The sequence below is a fragment of the Phocoena sinus genome, chromosome 5 (genome assembly GCF_008692025.1).
Source record: "Phocoena sinus isolate mPhoSin1 chromosome 5, mPhoSin1.pri, whole genome shotgun sequence".
NCBI lineage: Eukaryota > Metazoa > Chordata > Mammalia > Artiodactyla > Phocoenidae > Phocoena > Phocoena sinus.
The window spans coordinates 113,049,546-113,070,082 of record NC_045767.1 but is presented as its reverse complement, the minus strand read 5'-3'; positions in this window follow the sequence as shown (position 1 = coordinate 113,070,082).

Below are 20,537 nucleotides of genomic sequence, written 5' to 3'. Positions count from 1 at the left end.
AAGAAGTATGTTATGTTGCCAAAGTTTGTATTCTGTGCAAATGTCTTCCATAATATAAAACTCTGCTATAGTTTCTGCAAAACTCAGCAAATTACCATTATCTCAACTCACAAAGTTTCTTGAATAATCTTCTTAATGCTAAAGCATAGCTTTGCTAAAAACTGAATCATGTATATTAAGAAGCCTTCATAGTACGCCAATATTTTTCTCTTTTCCAAATCATCTCTGGTAGCATTGATAGTTATAAAATTTTTCTATATAAGATTTCAATTTTGAATACTTACATTACTGTTGATGTGCATTTCATTTACTTTCATTCTTAGTAAGAATATGTAATAAAAGCTGTCAGTCACTGAATACTTTCTCATTCATTAGTGGATTTTTTTCCATCCCCAAGTACGTATAATGTAGACAAAAAATAGAATCTTTTGAGATAAAATAACCATAATCTAATCAGTTTAAACATTTGGGAAAATTTGTACATAATCATATTTGAAATATTCTTGCCTAGCAGTTTCTATTGGAATGTTATACTTTCTTATAAAAATTGGATAATTTTCTACAAGAGTGGCATGTCCTTTTGTTGCATATTCAAATTAGATGGCCATGAACCTGGATGGCATATAGAATGTTCAGTTTAAAGGATTCTTTAGTGTTTTTCCCCATTCAAATTGTTCTTAAAATTCTTCATTTAGAGTTGACATTGAGATGGAAGGTAAATTTACATACTGCTCCATTAATGACATATCTATGTTGCATTCTGATGAATATTCTAGTTCTGAAACACTTTTCTGTTTTGTTCTGTCATTCCACCTATTTCTCCAAAAAATTTATTTAACCAGTCAAAGTTTCTCTTTACTTTTTTTTCTAACAACTTTCCAATTATATCTTTTCTGATACCAATAATTTAAAATTTTTTTTCAATATCTGAAGGAAAATAGCACCTTTTTCAAAATTTTGTAACATTTAAAAATAATATGTCTCCAAATCTTAAGTAGTTAATTTTTGTAACAACATTTCAATAGTAACAACAACAACAAAAAAGCCAATACTATAACATAATTAGCAAATTGTTACATGGTAAACTCTAATTTGTGTCTATTTGTCTCTATGTAAAACAACTTTGTAGATTATTAATGGAAATTGAATCATTATTTTAAAATTTGTGTCATAACATAAGAGTTTGTAGATTAACTGGCAATTTGGCAGTACAATTCTGGTCCGGGAAACAAATAGCAGATAGTATAAACTGTAACACATGATACCCAATTAAGCCAGTGTACTAAAACCAATAGGGGACTTTTTTAAAGATATTCACCAAGATATTTAACAAGAAGGTTCTTGTTTATAGGCCCAGGTTACTGGATCAAAGAGGTTTTTTTTTATTATTAAACTCATTCGTCTTTTGTAAGGTAAAGCAGAATGATACATATTTTCTCTGTTGTATACAGTAAGCCACTATACATCCATCAGGTGGAAATTTGTCATACTATGCTGGTTTTGATAGGGAAAAACTCCTATCAAAGCCAGAAATTTGTCATAATTAATATACAGGCCAGAAATTTGTCATAATTAATATACAGGCCAGAAATTTGTCATAATTAATATGCAGGCCATTCCTCCTTAGAGTCAACAATTAGGATAAAACCATTTGATATTTTCAATATAATAAGGATGCCTATATGTGTATACAATCCCATTTGCTATGGCACCCTTGTATTCGTCGAATGAATGGCACCTGGTGCCTAACCTATGTCTGCTTTTTGTTTTTTCTGTTTCCCATCCCCACCATCTTTCTCATTTTTTTTTCCCATTGTGAAAGTCACTTTTAAATGTTATGACATAGAACTTGGATCCCCAAACCTTCTTCATTTAACTTAAATCATTATTGAAAGGTGAGACTGTTCTGAGCAATGTCAAGCATTTTGTGCCTCTCAACGAGATGGTCATCCGAGCCCAAAGAAAGAGTAACTTTTTAAAATATGGAAGGGTTAGAAATGTAGTAATTCTGTATTTGGATGGGCTGTCCACATAAATAGCTAGAATGCAACTACTTGGTGTTTAAGAAATGACTGATTTTGAATGTGAAATAATAGTCGGTCAGCAAGAGAAAGAAAAATGATAATGCAGTGTCTTTAAAAGCATAAATATAATTCATTTTTTAAAAAGTATTAAAACTTATGGTTACCAGGGAAAAGGGGAGAGGGATAAATTGGGAGATCGGGATTGACATATACACAGTACTATATGTAAAACAGATAACTAATAAGGGCCTACTGTATAGTACAGGGAACTCTACTCAATACTCTGTAATGGCCTATATGGGAAAGAACCTAAGAAAGAGTGGATATATGTATATGTATAACTGATTCACTTTACTGTACACCTGAAACTAACACAACATTGTAAATCAACTAGACTCCAATAAAAATTTTTTAAATTAAAATAAAAAGCATCACCAAGGTAAGGTGAATTGTTTCTGTATGGGCAAATGACACCTATCAGGATTCTTTTAGAGAGAAATTATGGTTCCTGGTGAATATGTCATTAGCAGCCTTTCAAGAGGACTGTGAAAAAGTTTTACATTTGCATTATTGTTTTGCTTTCAATAAACCATCATAAATTGGGGGGGAAGATGTATTAAGCACATGCAGAATTCAGCACTGGATACCCATCCTGGTGGGAGAGATAAGCAGCACACAGGTTAATTCTATACTGCTAGGATATGACATATACTATGAAATGGGTACAGAGAAAGTGCTTTGAGGAAATAAAAGAGGAAGAATGGTGAAATTTTCATTAATTGATATTGACCAAACACGGATTGAGGATCTGATGGGCAAGAACTATTCTTAGTACTAGAGCAAACAAAACAGCAAAAACGATCACCTTCACAGAGCTTCCCTCTACTGAGAGAAGCAGACCACAGACAGCTAAAAATGAAAACATCTCTCACACAGTGCGAAGTGTTCTGGAGAACAGTAATGGCAGAGAACTGGAGTTGTACTGGAGAAGTACAATTTTAGATCGGGTAGTTGGGAAGGCCTCCATAGGAAGGCCACATTTCAGGGAAGCCCTGAAGGAGGCCAGGAGGTAAATAAAGATTCATGTGACTCTTGTGAATCTCATACAGGTTGAGCCAACTGCCTGTGTGAGAGTGTGAATGGTGGAATGGAGGAATTACACATTCAGAGAACAGCAGGAATTACACATTCAGAGAACAGCCACTCCAGTGGCTGGAGTGAAGAGGAAGCCGAGTTGTAGGAGACATGGAGAGAGAGAAACTGAGCGGCCAGATCACATAGGACCTGTAGCCTATTGTGAGGGTGCTATCTCCCAGGGAAAAGGAAAACAATTAGAGGCAACTATCTCCAAACTCTGGATTGAAGATGACAGTGGCTCAGACCAGAATGGCAGTGGTGGAGATGGTCTGCAGTGCCCATTCATGAATACATAAAGCTCTTAACAAACATTTCCCAAGTGCCTACCAGATGCCAAGTACGATACTCTTGAGCCAGGCCTGAATCCCTTGCATGGATACTCTGGACTTCCTTGACCAATGACTCAAGCTCTACTGAAACTGAGAGCGGCCCCTTCCAAAGTATCCCTCATTGATGCTCTCAGGTCAAACTGACCTCCAGGATCCCGATTCTGGCCCAGCCCAGACTACCCCTTGCTGTAACCCTTGGATGTGGTGACTTGAACTCTCTCTTCCCTACCAGTAGCAATCTGCTTCATAGTCAGGGTTATTATCCATAAAAGGCACAGGTGGAAACTTTCATAGCACATTTGGAGGATAACACCCAACTGGCCTAGACACCCAAGATCACAGTGTATATGAAGACCAACACTGGGAGATGAGACTGGAAAGGTAGACTTGGTCCCAGAGTGCCGCCATATGACATTTGGACTTCATCCTCCAGGGCAAAGCCAATGGACACACACACAGTCTTTTACTCCATGCTTTTTTATAAGTGCAGTAAATTGGATTATTGTTCAGCAAATGTTTACTCTCTCCTCTCCTTCCAGGGGAGAATATATGATCCTGCCCTCCCTGACATGGGGCTTAGGCATGTGCCTTGCTTTGATCATAGACTGTGGGCAGAAGAAAGAGAGTACTAGTCCTGGTTGAGGATTGAGGAGGCAGGGCGAGATTCTACCAGGCTTTTTGCAATCATGTGCTTTGCCACAAGAAGAGTTTCCCTGACTAGCTGATAGTCCTAGAATAAGAGAGACATCAAGCAGCCCTAAATCCAATGCAGAAATCCAAACCAGAGCCTCAGATAACTCACAACCAACCAGAGGAGCCCCACAGCTAATCCCAGCCAACCTAGTAAGAAGTACAGTAAGTCCCCTACATACGAACGAGTACCATTCCGAGAGCGCATTCGTAAGTCCAATGTATACATAAGTCCAACAAAGTTAGCCTAGGTGCCCAACTAACACAATTGGCTATATAGTGCTGTACAGTAATAGGTTTATAATACTTTTCACACAAATAATAAACAAAAACTAAACATTTTTCATCTTACGGTGCAGTACCCTGAAAAGTACATTACAGTACCAGCCACGTCACCACTGTTTTTACACTTGCTTCTGGACATCCTGGGCTTGAAATAAAGATACTGTACTACTGTACTCTACACAGTACTGTACAGTAAAGTACACAAAAGCACAACCACTTGTAGAGGATTGAATTCAGGTTCACATCTTTGAAAGTTCGCAGCTTGGAGGTTCGTATGTAGGGGACTTACTGTAAATGTTTATTATTGGAAGCCACGGAGATTGTGGGATTATATGTGTCACAGCCTTATTGCAGCAAAAAGCAAGTCAATATAATCAGGAAAACTTTTGAGCATACATTCCCAACACACGTATACTTATTTATTTGGATGTGTATACATGTACAACTACAAAATACACACAAGATATAAATTAAAATTTTCAAAGGTATGATCTGAAAACTAATTAGGAATAAAGTCCTAATAGTTTCTTTCCATTTCCCAGTGGATGGTCTTAAGCATTTCCTGAGATGACGAGTCCAAATTTGGAGACTACTGTGCTCTAGGCCACAAGATTTTGTTGTTTAAACAAACTAAAACTTTATTTAACACTTACTGTACTCCAGGAACTAGGGATGGATGCAGAATAAAAAAAAAAAAAGAATAAGACAAGGTCAGGTCACTAGTCTTGAAGAAAGTTTAAAAGCAGGAAAGAACATAAAAGATTTAAGAGAGATTACTTTGAGCATTGACATATATACACTACCAAATGTAAAATGGATGGCTAGTGGGAAGTAGCCCCATAGCACAGGGAGATCAGCTCGGTGCTTTGTGACCACCTAGAGGGGTGGGATAGGGAGGGTGGGAGGGAGGCTCAAGAGGGAGGGGATATGGGGATATATGTATACATATAGCTGATTCACTTTGTTGTACAGCAGAAACTAACACAACATTGTAAAGCAATTATACTCCAAAAAAGATATTTTTTTTAAAAAAAGAGAGAGAGATTACTTTGGAAATAGAAAGTAGAATAGATCAGAGAGAAAAGGAGAGAGATTTTAGTGGGTAGAGTTATAAAGTTAGGGAAATTGGCCAAGAAGGAGGCATTGGGTGATGACAAGAATGGAGAGAAGAAAGAGAGATAGAAAAAGTTTGGAAATAGTCTGAAATGATCCTCAACTTTATAATGATTTACCTAACAAACAAACTTTAGCTAATTTCTGTACATACCCCTGAAATAATAATTTATAGTTATAAACTATGATTCGTAAAGTAATCTCACACACTTTAGTCATATTCATTTTAATCCTCACAATAACCCTATGAGATGGCTATTAATACCCTCATTTGGTAACTGGAGACCACTAAGGCTCAAATACTTCTTCCCTCTCACCTAAAAGGATGCAAAAGTATCTGGAAAAAATTTTTCTCTTTGGGCCTAGTGTTAATTTTTGCAGTCAAATGTGGGAAGATCTTCCTTCACTTTGAAAGATGACAGCAGTTTTATACATTAAACTTGTCTGATGAGCTGAAACTGTGGTCTTAGGGACAATGAGTTAGGAGGCCATGTGGTTTGGTGAGTCATACAGACAACGCTGTAGATGTTCTGTCATGTGTGTTGTGAAACTTTCATCAGTGTAAGGAAACACTCTGGTGAATGTATCTGATGGGAACAGACTCTTAGTAAGAACGAATGATGTATACCTACAACTGCTTTATGAGATGTGGAATGCTTATCTACATTTTACAATGTGTAACAAAAAGACTTGGACTCAGATATAATAGTAAAATAGCAGAATGAACTGAAAATCAGGAAAACAGAATTTGATGCCTTTGATGGGAACAAGGTAATAAATAAGAAATGGGTTTAGAGAAGTATTGTGTTCAAGGTCAAGTACCACGTAATTATGAGCAGTGCGAACTTGAGTTGTTCACTTATACCTTAATCTCAAGGGGTGGCTGGGAGGCTCAAATAAGATAACAAATGGGAAAATGCTTTGAAAACTTACTTATTCATCCAAGAAACAGTTATTGCATCGGATATACACATGTGAATAATACGAGCATCACCTCTGCCATCGTGGAGCTTATAGTCTGAAAACAAGTACTTATTGAGTGATTTTTATGTGCTCAGCACTGAGAAGGGCACTGGGGATAAACGGTGAGCAAATTCTTGTTGTCTAGGTTCTGAAAGTGTATGGGAGAAGTTAACAAATACAAAGTACACAAGCCACACAAGTAAGTATAAAACTGAAATGGGAGAAAGTGCCAGGAAGGAGGGAGGTGCCCTCTGCTATTACAGGAATTTCACCTCAACAGAGAGATCACTTGAACTTAATTCTGAATGATGATTAGAAGAAAAGGAAATTAAAGGCAAAGATCAGACGGGCACTTTCCAGAGGGAACTGCACAGGAAAAGAGAGGGAGCTGGGTCTATTTTATGAATGTGACGACAGCCACTGTGTGAGTGGATTGAAAAATGAGAGGGATTGCTGAGCAAGATAAAACTGGGAAGGCTCTGTAGTCCATGGCTCTATAGGCTACTTTAATTTTTTTTTTTTTTTTTTTTTTTTGCGGTACGCGGGCCTCTCACTGCTGTGGCCTCTCCCGTTGTGGAGCACAGGCTCCGGACATGCAGGCTTAGCGGCCATGGCTCACGGGCCCAGCTGCTCCGCGGCATGTGGGATCTTCCCGGACCGGGGCACGAACCCACGTCCCCTGCATCGGCAGGCGGACTGTCAACCACTGCGCCACCAGGGAAGCCCCTATATAGGCTATTTTAAAGAGTTTCTCACTTTATCCCAGAAGCGCAGGAACTCAATCACTGTGTTTTAAGGGGTGGTAACAGGGTCTTGAATAATATGCTCATATTTGCCTTTTGTAAAGATCACAGGGCTACAATGTGGATATCCAACTGCAACATTCTGAATCAAGAGTGACAGAAAAGATAGAAAAGTCAAGAGGCTAATGAGGAGTTTGAACAAGATACAATGGAGTATTACTCAGCCATAAGAAGAGGATGAAATAATGCCATTTGCAGCAAATGGATGGACCTAGAAATTATCATATTCAGTGGAGTACGTCAGACAAAGATAAACATCATATGGTATCACTTATATGTGGAATCTTAAAAAAATGATACAAATGAACTTATTTACAAAACAGAAATAGACTCACAGACATAGAAAACAATTTTATGTTACCAAAGGGGATAGCCGGAGGGGGGGGGGGCGAGGGGGATAAATTAGGAGTTTGGGATTAACATATACACACTGCTATACATAAAACAGGTAAACAGCAAGGACCTACTGTACAGCACAGGGAACTATACTCAATATCTTGTAATAGCCTAGAATGGAAAAGAATCTGCAAATATACATATAACTGAATCTCTTTGCTGTACACTTGAAGCTAACACAACATTGTAAATTAACTATACTTCAATTTTTTAACAAAGAAGTAATGGTACTCTACACTAGTGGTAGTGGTGGAGGAGAGAAAAGATATACAGGCATTAAAATGACAGGATTTGGGGCTTCCCTGGTGGCGCAGTGGTTGAGAGTCCGCCTGCTGATGCAGGCGACATGGGTTCGTTTCCCGGTCTGGGAAGATCCCACATGCTGCGGAGCGGCTGGGCCCGTGAGCCATGGCCGCTGAGGCCGCACGTCCAGAGCCTGTGCTCTGCAACGGGAGAGGCCACAATAGTGAGAGGCCCACACACCGCAAAAAAAAAAAGAGGATTTTCAGGAACTGCCTGGCGGTCCAGTGGTTAGGACTCTGAGCTTCCAGTGCCAAGGGCCTGGGCCCATTCCCTGGTTGCAGGAACTAAGATCCTGCAAGCTGTGGGGCGTGGCCAAAAAAAAAAAAAGACAGGATTTTCATGATACTGTGGATGTGAAAGCTGTGAGAGATGGAAGTAAGAATGACAGGATTTTGGGCTTATGAGACTGGAAGCATGATGGTGCTATTCAATGAAATAGGATTCTTCACTATTATTCCTACATACAAGTCCTTTTGTTATCCACTGTAAAATTTAGATAAGGATCCCACAGCTCATAAAACAATTATAGGTACACATCATTATCTTAGTCCATTAAAGTTGCTATGACAAAAATACCAAAGACTGGGTAGCTTAAACAACAAATATTTATTTCTCACAGTTCTGAAAGCTGGAAGTCCAAGATCAAGGCATTGACAGATTCAATATCTGGGGAGGGCCTGCTTCTTGGTCATAGACAGCTGCCTTCTTCCTGTGTTGTCACAAAGCAGAAGGGGTAAAAGAGCTCTCTGGGGTCTCTTTTATAAGGGCGCTAATCTCACTCACAAGGGCTCCACCCTCACAACCTAATTATCTCCCAAATGCCTCCGCCTCCTAATAGCATCACATTAGGAGTTAGGATCACAACATAGGAATTTTGGGGGCATACAAACATTCAGTCCATAACAATTATTTATCCTTACTAAATGAAAATGTGTCTGTCCCCTATCTTCAGACACACTTATCAGTGTTCTTTGCACAAGTAAAGACTTTGTGAGACAGATGGCAAAATATCTACGATATTGTCCATATAACTCACCAGGCCACATGGCCCCTCTCACTCTAACTCTTTCTTCCTAGGGTCACAGATTTAGCTGGTTGCTTATCAGACAAGGTTAACATACAGACCTACTAGAACCTTTAAAAAAAAAAAAAAGGAAGATCTTCACAAATCTCACTGTGAAATTTAACCCCAAGCACTGAGAGAAAAATGTTTCCAGATCCTCCACCTACTTCTACCTGTGAGATAGGATATTTTCAAATAAATCGTTTACATGAGGGACTTCCCTGATGGTCCAGTGGTTAAGACTCCATGCTTCTACTGCAGGGGGCACAGGTTCAATCCCTGTTTGGGAAACTAAGATCCCACATGCCTCACGGAGCAGCCAAAAACAACAACAAAAAATAATTTATGTGATTCTTCTGAAAACTGTGTGTAATTATTATCATTTCTACCTTTAAGATAGCGAATTTAGAAGCAATAAATTTGATAACTAGTCAATTACATGATCAATTTTTAAGAAACATCTTGACTGATTTGTACTAGATTGAAAAATCCACTCTAGTGAGAAGTTACATATGCCTGAGACTTGCCATTTAAATGTGAAATTATTATTATAATTATTATTATTTTTTTTTTTTGCGGTACACGGGCCTCTCACTGTTGTGGCCTCTCCTGTTGCGGAGCACAGGCTCAGGACACGCAGGCCCAGCAGCCATGGCTCACAGGCCCAGCAGCTCCGTGGCATGTGGGATCCTCCCAGACCGGGGCACGAACCTGTGTCCCCTGCATCAGCAGGCGGACTCTCAACCACTGCGCCACCAGGGAAGACCTGAAATTATTTTTTAAAGAAGGCAGAAGCAGAGAAATATTACCTTACAAAGAGAAAAAGAGATCAGAGCGAGAGAAGCTAACTTTCCCCACCAAAGACCTCAAGATTTTGGTCACTAATACTGGCAATCAAGTTTACCCAGAATAAATTAACAGCTGCCTTTTTTCTAATGTTTTCTATTCACCAGGCACTATACGCACATAACCTGGTTTAAACCCACAAAACCCCTCAGATTGGTATTATTGCCATTTTACTAATGTCAAAGCAGGGGCTCCTCAGCAAGTGTAAGGAGCTGTCTGAGAACTAGCCCTGTGTAGTTTCCACCACCCCACACTGACTTTCTGTATGGAATCCACCAAAACGTCTCACGGGGAACAAAACCATCAAACATCAAACAGTGTGCTGTGTTGGACTGTAATTCGGACAGCCCTTTGCCCCACATGTTATAAAGCAATGCTTCACGAAGGAAGTGATCTTGGAGGTGGATTCTGCCACGGAGCTGGTCACTAAAAATAAATATTTGGTGATCAAGCTCTTGGAATATTAAATGGAAAAGTCTTAGGGAAAGACTCCTTTTGACTGTTTCAAAGTTGAAAGTATATCCTTACTAAACCCCCCAGACTTCCTATATTTTTCATGCATAGTCAACAAAAAAGAAAAGAGATGAGTGTAGAGCTACTCTGAGGAACACGAAGGTCAAACCTCACATCACACTTAAACAAGTCATGGGTTCCTCTCCAAGCTCTGAGGTCAAAAAGATTCTATATAAAAAGGAGGTACTTTCACTATCCCTAGAAGGTGACCCCTGAGCAGCCCAGGGCTTATGCTGTTAACTGAACACCTGGCGGCAGGGCGGACCTCAGCTGCTCCTCTGAACTTCTCTCCCTACGTGACAGGCGAGAACCTGTGTGGGACACGCCCACACTTGAACTTTCCTGGGCTTTTGTCCATGTTTCACGAGCCTCAAAACTTAATGGCAATTCCATCATGAGAACATGAATGACACATGATGAAGTTATAGATTCTCCAACATTTTGAGCAAGACGTGCTAAGCCTTATGTTACAGTTGGCCCACGTGGACATGACCAAAGGCGCACCTCAAGTTCAGGGGAGCTAAAGAAGGAACGCCTTGTAGCCTCCTAGTTTCCTCGTGGGGATGCATGAAGTTTTAAAATACTTGTACTCTTTACTTTTTATTTAGGTCCTTCAGGCTTTGTCCACCTGAAGCATAAATAATTGGGTTTTTTTTTTAATCAATGAGAGAAAAATAACCTGATTATTTTTCCTTGAATGAAAGAAACCATGAAGGGAGCATATTTTTCACTCTACAACTGTGTATGCTGATGCTATATTGGCAAAATACAAAGGATACAGTCTGTGTCTTAAATAAAGCACAGCCTGCAGATACCATGTGATAAGGCCAAGCCTCCTTTGAGCTTCCCTCCTAACACTCCTTTACATGAGGGCTCTTCTCCACCCACACCAACCTTCTTTCTGTTCCTCTAATAAACCGAGCTTGTTCCTGTTGGGGTCACTATACTTTGCTGCTCCCTCTGCCCAGAGCACCCTGCTCCCAGATTAGATGCACAGTTTGCTCTGACTTGTTACTCATGACTCAGCTGAAAAGTCACCTCCTCAGAGATGCTTTCCCAGGTCACTCTCCTAAATGGCACTTTCCCTCCACAACTATCAATCCCTCTCTCCTGCAGCTGTGCTTTCTTCATGGCACTTTCCCCTCTCTGAAATATCTTGCTCATTTGTTTGTTTAGTTGTTTTCTGTCTGTGTTCCCTGTCTAATATAAGCACTCCAAGAGCAGGGACCTCGTCTGTCTTGTTCAGTAACATATCTCCAGAGAACTGAACATTTGCCTAATGCAGAGTTCTCAATAAATACTTGATGTTTGAATGGATTAATAAATAAGTAACTATAAGAATGAATGAATGAATGAATGAGTGAATGAATGCTTTCTAGGAAAGTTATAGCAAAGCCCCGCCTTCTAAACCTATCCAGGAGTTATGGTAAATCAGCAGTCTTCTACAGCAGAGATGAATGACACTGGGAACAAGGTTCTAGCCTTGATATTCAACCTTATGTTTAGCCAAACTCCAGCTAATGAAAAAGTGAGAAAATTCTTTATGTTGCCACTTCTAGGTTTCCCTCTTTGTGCCAAGAGATGATATTCCTGAATAGAAGCCAACAAATAGAAACCCATAATATAGTAACAACATACTTTCTCCCTTCATAATTAAAGGGATTTCTACATAAGAAAGCACTTCTTAGTTTGCTCAATTTAATGCATTCCAAAGACTATTTTTGCAGTTCACCAGGTATAAAAAATGAATGTATACAGTTTACATTCTTTGGTTCTACTTAATCTTGATTAATTTCTGAAAATTTCTATTGCGTGTTCGCATGTTCTCTCTCTCTCTCTGGAAATATATGCCTAACATAACAATACAGATAAGGATTTGTAAGCTGCAGAATGGGCATATCTTGAGTCATGGCCCCAGCCAGAAGGACAAAGAAAACAAGCATGTTATATAACAAAGTGTTTGAACTAGAAAGATGCCTCTTTCTTTAAAGAAAAGCCACTCATAATGGCTACCTGACTTTTTATTTTACGGAGGTAAAAATATTTTTATTTTATTGAATACCACATATAGAAATTCAATAATCATACTGAATATGCCATCCGATTTAAAGCTAAATGCCATTTTTGAAACTCAGTACCATTCAAACCGTTGTGTTCATATATATAATACATTTTGCTACTTTATGAAGAGGAAAATTTTAATATTTATGATTTATCTAAAATGCCTATTCACATACACTAAAAATAATCATCTAAAAATTGAAATTCCCCTTTATTTAGAATTTAAAACATTCAGGAATTAATGACCAGCATTTAACAAATAGTAATAACGGTGATAAAATAAATAAAAGAGAAATAGTTTCTACTGATGTAAATGTCTTCACATTTAGGAAAAGTTGACAAATTGCCTCACGGAAAAAAGTTTAGCCAGTAAATGGATTAAAAAAAACATTATATTATGGGCAAGGAAGTCAACATTTTCATTAACTAGCATTTTCCTCTACCAAATGGATCTCTCCAGCTTCAACATGCCTTATGTCCCCATTTACAGGCTAAATCCTTAACCTGACTCTAAGCTAATATTCAGATAAATGTGGTAATTTGGTGACTCAGATTGATCTTCCAATACCCTTAATCTTTGGCAGGCAAACTGACCCTCTCAACCTCATCTCAAATGTACATGGCTAGTTTCTGTTGCTTTAAAAACTGTACTGCATGGGCAGAAGACCTAAATAGACATTTCTCCAAAGAAGACATACGGATGGCCAAAGGCATGTGAAAAGATGCTCTACATCGCTAATGATTAGAGAAATGCAAATCAAAACTGTAATGAGGTATCACCTCACACCTGTCAGAATAGCTATCATCAAAAAGTCTACGAAAAGTAAATGCTGGAGAGGGTGTGGAAAAAAGGGAACCCTCCTACACTGTTGGTGGGAATGTAAATAAGTGCAGCCATTTTGGAAAACAGTATGGAGATTCCTTCAAAAACTATAAAGAGAGTTACCATATGATCCAGCAATCCCACTCCTGGGCATATAACCGGAAAAGATGAAAACTTTAATAATGTGAAAAGATACATGCACCCCAATATTCATAGCAGCACTATTTACAGTAGCCAAGATATGGAAGCAACCATCAACAGATGAACAGATAAAGAAGATGTGGATATATCTATCTATCTATCTATATATATATACACAATGAAATATTACTCAGTCATAAAAAAGAATGAAATAATGCCATTTGCAGCAACAGGGATGGACCTAGAGATTACTGTATCATACTAAGTGAAATATGTCAGAGAAAGACAAATATTATATGATATCACTTATATGTGGAATCTAAAAAACAATAATACAAATCAACTTATTTACAAAACTGAAACAGACTCACAGACACAGAAAACAAACTTATGGTTATCAAAGGGGAAAGTGGGGGAGGGATAAATTAGGAGTAAGGGATTAACAGATACACACCACTATATATAAAATAGATCAACAAGGACTTACTGTATAGCACAGGGGACTATATTCAGTAACTTGTAATAACCTATAATGGAAAAGAACCTGAAAAAGAATATATATGTGTACATATATGTATGGAGATATATGTGTGTGTGTGTATATATATATATATACACGCACATATACCAAATCACTTTGTTGTACACCTGAAACTAACACAATATTGTAAATCAACTATACTTTGATCTTTAAAAATTGTATTGCAAAAATGACATGATGACCCTTACCCTCACCAGTGAGACCCTATGTGCCTATTTTTCCTCAGAGGTGCAACCAACATATACACATTTAAGACTGAGTCAATCATTGTCATATTAGTCTAACAACACAGAAAATGGGGCCAACTTTGGCAATAATGAGATTTTCACTCCCATGTAAGTCCATAATGTCTTTTCTTTCACATAAAACAGAAGAGGATTCATTTGATAAGTGCTTGTCTGGGATGTTACATAGAGTAAGACACTAAAAAGGAAAACCAGAGTCAAAAATCTTGGAATTGTTTTTGGCTCTAGTCTAGGGAGACTTTCTAAGATAGTAACTTCTACGGTTGCCTAGCCTGTAAAGAGAGCAAACAAAATATTTCTCTGAAAATAGAATCAACTTTCTTGGGTAATTCCAATTTCATTGAGGTTAATATTAATCTAGACATTCCTGGCTATCACTTTAACAGAAATACATTAACATATTTCAAGTGACTGATTTCTTTTGCCAATAAAACTCTGTTAGCTCTTTGTTAGTGTCCTGACTCAGCATTTACTACAGGTTTACCTTTCTGAAGAAGGACAGGACATGTTGTAAAAAGAGCTGTAGAACTAAACTGCCATAAATAAATGTCCGAGTAAAAAGTTCTTACATTATTATATATGTCTAAAATTATTTTTAAAGGGAGAGCTCAGGCTCTACAGTTAAAACATAGATAGCTCACAGGGCTGATATCCAAAATCTTTTCAATACTTTATGAAAGTGTGTTCTTTGGCATTTAATCCAAGTTCACTTAATATAGTGTTAAGAAACGAAAAGAGTAACTGACAGCTGTTTTTCCTCACTAACAGGTCAACTTCATTAGCAGTCATCACAATGCGCATTATTTAGATCACCACTCGTGCTATGGTTTTACATGGCGCACTGGCTTGGAAGGGGTGGATATGAATGTGTGTGTGTGTGTGTGTGTGTGTGTATGTTGTTGGGCATTTGCTCTGTCTTGAGTTAACTGAGCAACAGGACAGGAGCCTCTGTATCCCTGGCTGAATATTCCTGTGGGGAAGATTTCCAATAGACATAGAGGAATGAGTTTGGCTTCTTGCCACAGTTTTACCTGTATGTGCATCTGTGTTTAAATACAAAATCTACCCTGCCTTTCAGGTAAGCACTCTGCTAAGTTTTATCACTTTTACTCAAATATTAGGACAATTAGGAAGATGGGAAGGCACACATAAATGTGACAGTCTATATTTTTACTGAAGTCAAGAATTTGGTCACTCAATTCCAATGAGTATCTGGTATTTTGAGTTGCTCACACAATGATGAACATGCTATGCAGGGTCCTCTGCTCACAAGATTTATAAAAAAAATGATGCTAAAAGAGAACATGCCTTTTCCCAAAGATATTTTCATAGTAAGGGTGCTCCTTCCTCATACCTTCAAAACCTCTTTTGGTTGGAAATCCAGGGATAGAATGCAGCTATATGCCAAAAAGAACATGAAAATATCTAAAGCTGTCCAAAGAAGGTGCGGACTTCCTCAAAGGCTGTGCTCATAAGGGGCACAGCCATCCGATTTGGGTCGTGTGTCAGTAATTGGTTGCACTGGATGACTTTAAGATCCCATTCAACCCTTTCTAAAAATTGTTAACTACCTTCTAAACACAGAGTAGGCAACATTGAAGTAGACAGCACAGAATTTCAATTATCCCAATCGAAAGAAACAAAGCATTAGTGACTCATCACATAGTCTGCTCTCTACTTTCTCTTCATTCTATATTCTTACATTGGTCACTTTCCCATTCATTAATTCATTTACTCAGCAAAATTTTTAGCGCTGTGCTAAACCCTAAAGAATTCTTCAAATGAGCAATATGTCTGAGAAAAGGCCCATTTCCTAGGTTTCAAAATATATCTCTAAGAGAAACTAGGAAGAAGTCTATACTTATATTTACTAGTTAATAAGTTTATGAAGTAAGGGTGTTTACTCAATAGAAGAGGGAAAGCTTCAGTCCTCTTTCAGAGAACAGTCTAACCAAGTTTGCTTTTTACTTTATTATTGTAAAATACAAATAAAGAAAAGTGCATAAAACAAAAATTTGCAGCTTAAAAAATTAGTATACAGAAAATACCTATGTATCTACCATACAGGTCAAAAAATAGCATTCCCAACCAATTCCATCACTCACCTAAATAAAACATTTTCCTGATTTTTATGGTAACCGTAAAGAAAGAAATTTTAACAATAATTTTTTAAATAGTGTGAACCAGATTATTGTTTCCTATAATCCGAAAGAGCTTATCTCATTTTTTTGAGGTGAAATTCATATAACATAGAATTAATCATTTTAAAGTGGCATTTAGTACATTCACAGTGTTGTGCAACCACCAACTCCATCTAATTCTAAAAAATTATCATCACCCCAAAATAAAACCCAGTACCCATTAAGCAGATGCTCCCCAATCCTTCTTCTCCCATTCCTTGGCATCCACCAATCTGCTTTCTGTCTCTATGGATTTACCTATTCTAGATATTTCATATATCAATAAATGGAGTCATACAATATGTGACCTTTTGTATCTGGCTTCTTTCACTTAACACAATGTCTTCAAAGTTCATCTGTATTGTAGCACAGATCGGTACTTAATTCCTTTTGATGGCTGAATACTATTCCATTGTGTGTATCTATCATAATTCATCCACCTATTCACCCATTGATGAATATTCGGAGAGTTTTCATCTTTTGGCTATTGTGAATAGCACTTCTGTGAACATTCACATATAGATATTTGTTTGAGTAACTGTTTTTACTTCTTTGGGATATACAGCTAGGAGTGGAATTGTTGGGTCACAGAGTTATTCTACGTTGAATTTTTTTAGAAACTGCCAGACTATTTCCCACAGCAGCGGAAGCATTTTACATTCTCACCAGCAATGTTAAGAGGGTTTCAACTTCTCCACATCCTTGCCAACACTTGCTATCTTTCATTCTGCTTTTGGTTTTTGTTTTTAATTATAGCTATCCAAGTGGATGCGAGGCGATATCTCATTGTGGACTTTCCATTGTTTTTACATAAAGCTTGAACACAGAGAAATCCATCAACTAATTTCCTTAACAAACAATTATTGCTGTTGTCTTGCAGGGAGTCTCCCCACCTCCAAGCATATGCCATTTTGTACCATAACAACAACAATAATAAAAATGAGACTGGCTGGTATTTACATACTTCTGGTTGCTTTACATGTTTTATTTGATTCAGACTCAACCCTCACAACAACTCCATGAGGTAGGTATTATTGTTCGCTCCAGTTTACAGATGAGGAAACTGGGGCACTAAGATCGCAAGTGACTTGTCCAAGCTCTACAACCAGTAAATCCTGAAGCTGTGATTCAAACCCAGCTGGTCTGACACTGGAGGTCATTTTATTCTTTTGTTGCCAGCTGTACCCCAAAGTAGTTGAAGCCCAGAGGCCTTCTAGATAGATATAAACCTGGTTAATGTAACTTAATTACAATACAGAGTTCAAACTCAGGCACTCATGCTGTATTTAAAATATAAATGTGTGATTAGGCTTTTAGTGCTTTGTTTTAAAACAACTGTTGTTATATGTGCCCCTGAATGCACTTCCACTCTCAGTAAGGGTCCAGCACCCTTCATCCCTGCTGGGTGGGTAATGGGAGGGTCCAATGGTCAGGCCGTAGGAAGTCAAGGTGGCTTCCTGCTACCTGTAATACTGCTCCCTCCAAGACCTGTAGGAGGCGCCATTCCATGCCCACCATCCAGCAAGGATTCAGCTCTGACACTCTGAATGTCTCCACCAACCTCCCCCATGAACAGAGGCAAAATCTGATCAGGGCTGAAAGAAACCATAACCTTCAGCTTTCCTCTTTGGACCCTCTCCATTTTCCCTCAGGCCTCTGAGCACGGAAAGCAGCAGTAAAATTTCGTGTCTCTGTGTAAAGAGAAAAAGAGCCAGTTTCTCCTCTACCTCTGGACCTTGAAACTCAGTTCCTGATTCAGCTCCAAACTGATAGGAAAAAAATCCTCTCCTTGACCTCACAGCATATGTTGGAATTTTAGATAAAAAGAACATTCCTTTCAAACACCTCCGCATTCTCCCCAAACCACAGCAATCAGTCTTCAACTGGTAAAGAAAAACTAGTTGTTGTTGCTGTTTTTTAATTTTAAGAGATACTTTTTTGTTTGTTTGTTTGTTTGCGGTACATGGACCTCTCACTGCTGTGGCCTCTCCCGTTGCGGAGCACAGGCTCCAGACGCTCAGGCTCAGCGGCCATGGCTCACGGGCCCAGCCGCTCCGCGGCATATGGGATCCTCCCGGACCGGGGCACAAACCTGTGTCCCCTGCGTCGGCAGGCGGACTCTCAACCACTGCGCCACCAGGGAAGGCCAGAGATACTTAATAGCAAATATCATGAACCACTGCTAAGGATGTGATGGAGAAATACCACAATATGACAAAGAGTGACTCAGAAGGTTATATAATGTTCTTGAATCCCCTAGGGGGTCCAGAGAGTCCTGCAACTTTTGCCCTCATGTTTGTCATTCCGGCCTGAATGACCAGTGTCTGGGCGGTGTTCATGGTGTGTTGCCATCCATCTGATAAAAGAGAGTAGGCCTGCCCTTCCAACCAACCACCACCCAGAAAAGAAGGAAAGGACCATCCAGTGAATACCTACTAAGTGCCAGGCACTGTGCCGGGCACTTTACAGACATAGAAGTAGCAATGGATGCAAGGAGGGCCAGGGAGTCAGGAAGACCAAGGTGTGACATGCAACTTCACCTCTCATCACCTGAGCAACTCCAGGCATGGTACTTAACCACTCTGTACCTCACTTTGCTCATCTGTAAAATCTAACGACTCATATCTCATAAAGACCATGGTGAGGATTGCATTACATAACATTGTCAAGGGCTTTGCACATAGACTGGAACAGAGGGGTGGCTCAGTGAGTGTTTGCTATTAATAGCAGCACTGCCAATATCATTGTTGCATTATTTCACATTCTCTTCCTAAGCAAAGTCAGAGAAAGCTCAGAATGGGAAGAACTCTAAGATCTAAGGCAGCTCTTCCAAGTTAGTCCCAAGAGACACTTTGGAGTGTAAGGTGTTCCTTTCACCTGGATGTCCTCGCCACCAGGAAGCATCAAAGCGGGCACCAGGATTTAGTGCATTGCTCTTAATCTTAGTACTGCCTGCTCCATCGCTACTAAAGCACAAGTCCTCATAGTTCTTTCTAAACGGGCTTGTGAAGAAAGGATTCAACCCCAAATGCAAATTTGCGCCACTCACAGAAACAAAAAATGTCATTTCAATTGTTGTCACAGGTCAGGGGTGGTACTAAAATGAAAGACCACGAACTCACTGCTGGAATAACCAACTCCCTCCTGCCAAGGGTTTACATTGCTACTGAAAGGACGAAAAGTCTTCTTTAAAATGTCTCATGCCAGATGGGTCCATTGAAAACTTTTGCCCATTTTTAGAACAAAATTGGAATTGGCCTTTTATGGCAATTCAAAAGCAGGCAGATAGTATCTGCAGTTATTTGCTTCTTTGCATTTATGGAATTGCTGCTCCCCAAAGCAGGTGGCCTGAAGCAAATCATGCCAGCTGCTTCCAGAATAATCCATGTTTGTACAATCACACACACACTCCAAAAAGTCCAACAGGAACTAAACAGAAACGGGACCATGAGAAAAACAGGTCACTGATGCATGCACCTCGGCCTACGGTTGGCCAGATGTCTGTCCTCCCTTTTTGCCCTTGGACACTTTTTTAGCTCTTGTCTTACTTGACTTTTTGAATACTTTCTGAAGCACTTACACTGCTGTGTAATGGAAACTTTACAGCTTTCTGGGAACTGCCTCATCCCAGTCCTAGTGACATCCTGCTCCCCAGGTTCTCTTGTCTCCTTTCTGCTTCTCTGTCTCTGTCTTCTTCCTGGGTCCATCTTCCCTGTCACCCCCCGCAACCCCGACTCATACTATGGTGTTTCCTGGGATGCCCATCTCAGTGGTCCTGTCTTCTCACTATATGGTACATATGACCGCATGGACATATAGCCTACTACTGGGAGGAATGGAATCTGAATAACGCATTTCAGATAGAGAGCACTCTAAAAACTTAAATCTTCCTTTTTTTTTCAAATAAAGTACGAGCACATATATTTTTGAAGGCATTTATATATTCCTCAAATAAAGCAGCTTAAGGTAAAACCTCTAGATCATGTCCTGCCTTCTTGTTTCAGCTCTTAGACTGTGAACAAGTGTCCTTTCCATGGTCTATTTAAGGCCACATTTTTCACATTTTCATGCTCTTTGTTGT